Here is a 6,695-nt window from a genome sequence, read left to right on the forward strand (position 1 = left end):
CCCCAAATGCCGTCTCCTCTAGAAGATGACCCTGTGGGCTTCAAGAAGGCCTGTGAGGACATGGAAATAAGTCTTCACCTGATGGCAGTGAATGTAATTTTGGCCAGTTCCCTGGAGCCATTAGAATGCTTGGCCATGAACCCTAAGATATGACCTCTTCTCCAGGGCCAGACGTTGCCAAGATGACGGAGTGCCAACACCTGGCACGTGAATACGTTGGGAGTGGCATTTTTTTTTTTTTTTTTTTGTGGTACGCAGGCCTCTCACTGTTGTGGCCTCTCCCGTTGCGGAGCACAGGCTCCGGACGCGCAGGCTCAGCGGCCATGGCTCACGGGCCCAGCCGCTCCGCGGCATGTGGGATCTTCCCGGACCGGGGCACAAACCCGTGTCCCCAGCATCGGCAGGCGGACTCTCAACCACTGCGCCACCAGGGAAGCCCCAGAGTGGCATTTTTTTTTTAAACATCTTTATTGGGCTATAATTGCTTTACAATGTTAGTTTCTGCTGTATCACAAAGTGAATCAGCTATACGTATACTTATATCCCCATATCCCCTCTCTCTTGCGTCTGGGAGTGGCATTTAGTAGAGGGTTTTGTTTTAAACTTTGCTTCAGAGTTGCCCTGGGATATCGATCAGGACTGTAAATACTTGTGTGTATGCCCGAAGTAACCTACGACAGCACACGAGAGCAGGAGACAAGTTTGAGGGGAAAACGAAAGACCAAGCCAGTCCACCCAGGCTCACAGCTACACTATTCACAACAGCCAAAGCGTGGCTGCAGCCCAGGTGCCATCTGGGTTGCTTGAGTAGATGGATGGATGGATAAATACAATGTGCTATATACGCACAATGGAGTATTATTATTTCCTGCCTTAGAAAGGAAGGAAATTCTGACACCTGCTACAACATGGATGAACCTTGAGGACATTATGACAAATGAGAGAAGCCAGTCACAGAAGGACAAATACTGTATGATTCCACTTATATGAAGTACCCGGAGCGGTCAAATTCAAAAAGACGCAAAGTAGAACCGTGCTTACCAGGGGTTAAGGGAGGGGGTGGGGACTTAGTGTTTAATGGGGAGAAACTTTCCATTTTGGGAGTTGAGAAAGCTCTGGAGATGGATGGTGGTGATGGTTGCTTAATGCCGCGGAAATGCACTCTTAAAAATCATTAAAACGGTAAATTTTATATTATGACCATTTTGCCACAATTTAAAAAAATTATAATTCCGTTAAAAAAAAAAAGGCCAGACGCAAACCACAAATCTCACGGGCTGAAGTCTTTGCCTCTCTGTGAATTCTTCAGACTCTGACAGCTTCCCTGAGGGCCTCTAGATCTGAGCTGAGCCAGAAAACTTCGGCGTGGACCCTGTTTAGAACTTTCTCCTCAGCATGGTGGGTGACTTCTGATGGGTGTCTGTGGTAGGTTTCCCTGCAGCTGGCAAAGGCGACCCAGGAACGGACTTGGGGGTCAGGGTCGTGTGTTGAATGAGGGCTGGCCCTGCTCTGTGGCCGCCGAGCAGCCCTGGACTGCACCCTCTGGCAGGAATTGGGGCGCCCTTGGGAGCCTAGTCTCTCCCATCCATTAGCTGTGGGATCCTGGGTACACCATCAAAACCTCTTTCCCTCAGTCTTGTCACCTGCAACGTGGGGAACTCTTTCCGTGTCCCAGGGACTTTGGGATTTTCCAAAGGTGACATAGCAGCAGGCACTTGTAACTAGAAAACACAGTGCCCATGTGAGCTGCTGTTTCTCTACAGCTCCTATCCCTCTCGTTTTCTCATTCTTCTGTTTCTCATTTATTTTTTTCCTTAGGGGCTCTTCCAGCCAGAGGTTACAGCCTTTTTGGCCCAGAGCCCCTCCCTCTGGATTGGCTGATTCTAGAAGACCTGATCTGACCCCCGTTGTTCCACTTGTGAGGTGTCCCTCCCCTCCTTTCCTGCTGTTCTGTCAGGTCCTGAACCCACCTCCACAGCCTTGACACTGAGCACAGAGCAGCGTGCCACACTGACCGTTGTCAGAGCTCAGGAGACCTGAGAAGATTTTCAAAGTGTCACTAATCATCTGTGCTGTTTGTGACTTCCAGTCAAGATTGAGGAAGAAAACTAAGATGAAATTGTTCATACTTTCAGGTCTTAAAAATAGAAAGGAAAAAGTAGCTCTGGCAGTGGTACAGCTCAAGGACCGACACAGCTGAAGGGGGAGGGTTGTGACCGCAGCCTCCCACCCCCGTGTTCTCCCTTATTTGGAAATTTTATGAGGAAACGAAGTTATTTTAAAGTCTCAAGGAGAGGGGGGAAGCCTCTGAAGTAGGTGAATTCTTTCAGTTAATTTCGTGTAAAAACAGCCCTCCTGTCCCACACATAGCCTTTCAGAAGTCTGCTCAGGAAAGGAGCCCTGTTGAAACTTGAGGGTTCTGTGGGGAGCTGCCAAGGTCAGGGTCCCACTCCTTCTCCCCCGCCCCAGGGGAAAAGGCCAAGTTTTTTCAGTTTGAAAATGTTCATGTTTCTGTCATACCAGAACGCAAAGTCACAAAACAAATGTGGACTCTCCTCGTAGCTGTTACTTGGTGACCCAAGAGAAGTCACCTGACACAGTCGTATTTTGGTTTTTCCATTTCTGTGATGGCAAGGTGTTGCCTCCGTCCTGAACACAACTCAAAGCAACCCATTATTTTGGGCATCTACTTATGGTCAATCTCTGCCATTTAGTAGCTTTATAGCCTTTACTCTGTACCACTCTGAACCTCAGTTTCTTCATCTGTGAGAAGGGAGTACTTTTATCTACCCTAACCACCGGGGATGATGGGAAGTTCAAGTAAGAGTCTCTACAAGAAAGCGACGTGGAAACGAAGAACAACGTGAATACAGACTTTTACGTTGGTGTTGCCTGTACTGTCTTTCTTCTCTTTCTTTTTCTCTCGTTTGTGTTCCCTCCCTCTTTTCTTTCTTCCACCCGTCCTCTCAAGCCTCCCTTCTCTCTCTCTTCCAAACCCAAATAAGTGCTACAGAGCAGGCGTAAGCAGGGAGGGGTAGAGGTGGGAGCGACTGGGGCCGCCAGGACTGGGAAGGTTTCTCGGAGGAGGTGACAGTGGGGTTCAGTCTGGTAGAGGAGGGGCAGGCGCTCCACAGTGGGAAGGGCCCGAGGGGAGGCCTCCAGGCCTGAGAGACCAGAGTCTTTCAGGGACAGTGAACAATCCCTGGTGTGAGGCTGGCCTGCCGGGCAGGTGAGTGTCCCCTTCCTCTGTGGACATTGGGCCAAAGCTGGACCCCGGCCCAAGGGAACAACCTTCCTGAGAGAAAAGGACTGGCCACTGGTCAGGGAAAAGGTGAGACTGAACTAGAGGTATGTGGCCATCGAGACTGGAGAAGGGGTTGCAGCCGTTGTGAGGGGCCTTGCCTCTCATGCTGAAGGGTTTGACATCTACTATTAAGGACCCCAAAGAAATTTTGCTTATGTGGGTTCTAGCTATCTATGCATATGTACCTTATTAGAAACTAAAACTATGAAATTTAAAAATAGTCATTTATTTTAAAATCAGAATAAACCAATTATATTAATATAAATGATGCATTTTATGAAAAAGAACTCTATTTTCCAAAACCCCCCAAATTTGTAAGAAGACTGGGACTGATTTACATTTTTTGCAAATCTCTTTAGTAGCCAATTTAATAGAAGACCACTTGCTTCTCATATCTGCTTCCACATTCAAGCTGTCACAATATCACACAACACGTAGCCTCTGGGACACTTCATGGTACGCTCGTGAGAGGATGAGAGTGAAAAAAACCCAAATTACACCTAAGCATTATTATGGAAATAGTTTTTACCTTAAAGACTCCCTGAAAGGGTCTTGGGCTCCCCCTGGACCCCACTTTGAGAACCACTGAAGTGGGCTCAGCAAATGCCTGGTGAGTGACAGCATTGTGAGTTCCCACAGCACTTTATCGAATAGCCTGCAGGGCATTTATCTCCTAGATTTGCAGCCATGTGTGCCTGGTGCTTAGCAAGAGGTCTGAGCCAGAAGCGCAGTTGTGCGCTCATTGATCTAGGGGCTGGTGGAGGGCATGAGGGGGAGGGAAGATGGCCTGGGCAGGGCCCTGACATTGAACGAGGGAGCAGAGGCTAAGGAAAGAGCTGGAAAGACTTAGGAGGAGACCCAGGCCAAATTGTACAACCTAAGGGAGAAGAGAGTTTCAAGAAGGAGATGGTCCAAAATTTTTGGATTTAAAAATCACAAGGAAGGGAGTGGTCCACAGAGTCAAAAGTCGCAGAGAGTTTGCCTAAGGCGAGGCGTGTGAAGGTGCTGTTGGATTTGGCAGTTAGGGTGTCATGGTGACCTTGGGGGCAGTTTTGGTGTTGCAGCAGTCAGTGGGCCAGGTGGGTGGGAGCTGACAAGTGGAGGCTGCAGGAGAGACCTCTCCATCCAGGAGGTTGGCTTGCAAGTGCCCTTGACCTGCCAGCCCCAGGCATTGTGAGTCCTGCTTGGGTTCCAGCACTACAGGGAGATACCCTGCAGGAGAGGGAGTGGCCATGCTGGGAACCCAGAAGAGAGAATGTTGCAGAGGATTCCAACAAGAGACTAGGAACTGAGGATAAAGAACCTGTAATACTGAGGAGGGGATGAGGTGAACTGATAGACGTGTGTGAATGTGCGCTGAGCATGAAGTGTAACAGGGTAAGATCGAAGACCATCTAAATTTCCGTCATTTGGCATATGGATAAACACCATTCATTCATTCATTCATTCAACAAATATGCATTGAGATTCAGCTGCGCCAGGCACTGTTCTAAATGCTGGGGTTACGGCGGGCAGCAGAACAGGTAAACCGGCAGGGAAAGCTTTCCAAAATGCCTTTTTAGTAAGAAAAGTACGTTGCTAAACAATAAGTCCAGAATGATGCTATTATGTGAAAATCATCTCCTTTAAACAGTATATGTGTGTATCTATTAGATATGCAAGTAAATGCATAGAAAAAACTCTAGAAGGAGACAGGAGAGGCAAGTGGGATTTGGGGTATGTATGAAGAGACCTTATATCTTTTTATTTGCTATACTTCTACATTGCTTCAATTTTTCACACTCAATATATTTTCGTGATTATTTCTATATTTTAAAAGGCTTTTTGAAAGATGTAGGTCTCTGTGAGTAGAAAAGAGAGAAAAGACAGAGGGACCCAGTCTGTCCAGAGTGTCCCCTTTGGCTCTCTCGTCTTTTTCTTGTAAACGTCTGTCAGGCTGCAGCCCACTGCCCAACACTACCCCAAAGGTGCAGGCCAGGCAGTGATGGCTGAGTGGAAAGGATCAAATTTGGGTTAGGCCCTTCCATTTTAGAGGTTCAGTACGATCTGAGTTTATTGCTAGGGAAAGCTGTGCCAGTGCACAGAGCTGAATTTAGGTCAGAGCGTTGTGTTTCTGGGAATAGAATTCACCAAGGGGCGTTTTCCCCTATTTAAGCCGTGGAGCTGTATTAGTTTGCCAGGCCTGCCATGGCAAAATACCACAGACTTGGTATTTATTTTATGCACGTATAATATGTATACAATCGGCCCTCCATATCCTCGAATTCAACCAATTGTGGATTCAAAATATTCGAAAAAAAATCCCAGAAATTTCCCAGACCCAGGCCCTGGAAGGCTGAGCCCCTCACCTGCTCTGGCACTGGAGAAGCTGTCCCGCCACCTGTCCTCCTTCCTGGCTTGGTGGGGGCCTGGCTGAGGGGCAAGACTGACCCACGGAGGAAGGGGGAATCTGTACCTGTTGCTGCTTCCTCTGTCTTGGCTAACCCCCGTTCACCCTGAACAGCTAATGAAACTCAAAGAGTTCCCAAAGCCTGAGACCTGGGCCATTCAAGCAAAACTTAAATTTCCCACGCCCTGGCAACTGTTTACATGGCATTACATTGTATTAGGTATTATAAGTAATCTAGAGAGGCTTTAAACTATACCGGTGCGTATACCTAGGTTGTATGCAGATACTAAGGCATTTTATATAAGGGACTTGAGCATCCAGAGTTTGGTATCTGCAGGGGTCCTGGAGCCTGCCCCCTGTCCTCAATACCAAGGGATGACTTTATAGATTTATTTTTAAATTTTTAATTTATTATTATAATTATTATTACTATTATTATTATCATCACCTCCTCACAGTTCAGGTGGCCAGAAGCCTGAGATCACAGTGTCGGTGGGGCTGGTTTCTTCTGAGGCCTCTCTCCTTAGTTGGTAGATGGCCTGTTTCCCCTGTGCTTTCGCATGGCCTTCCCTCTGTACCCAACTGTGTCCGGATCTCCTCTTCTTATGTGGACACCAGTCTTATTGCATTAGGGCCCACTCCACTGACCTCCTTTTACCTTAATCACCTCTTTAAAGACCCTATCTCCAAATAGTCACATACTGGGGGGCTGGGGGCTGGGCTTCAACATATGAATTTGGCGGGGGAAACAATTCAGCCATAGCAGAGCCTAAAAAACATTTCTTTGGCCTGTGCACAAATGTCCCCAGGGCTGGGTGGCCTGCTCAGCGGCTCTGGGTCCCTCTGGCCCCCTTGCAGGACCGGGAGTGGGGTGAAGGCCTGGGAGAGCCACTAGTACAGGCACCGTGGTTGCATCACAGCTCTTCAAGCACACTGAGCCACTGAAACTCCTCAGGGGACCAGGCCCCGACGTGACTTCCTGACAGATAAGTGGGGGGAGAG

Source organism: Phocoena phocoena, chromosome 12 (assembly GCF_963924675.1).
Source record: "Phocoena phocoena chromosome 12, mPhoPho1.1, whole genome shotgun sequence".
Lineage (NCBI taxonomy): Eukaryota > Metazoa > Chordata > Mammalia > Artiodactyla > Phocoenidae > Phocoena > Phocoena phocoena.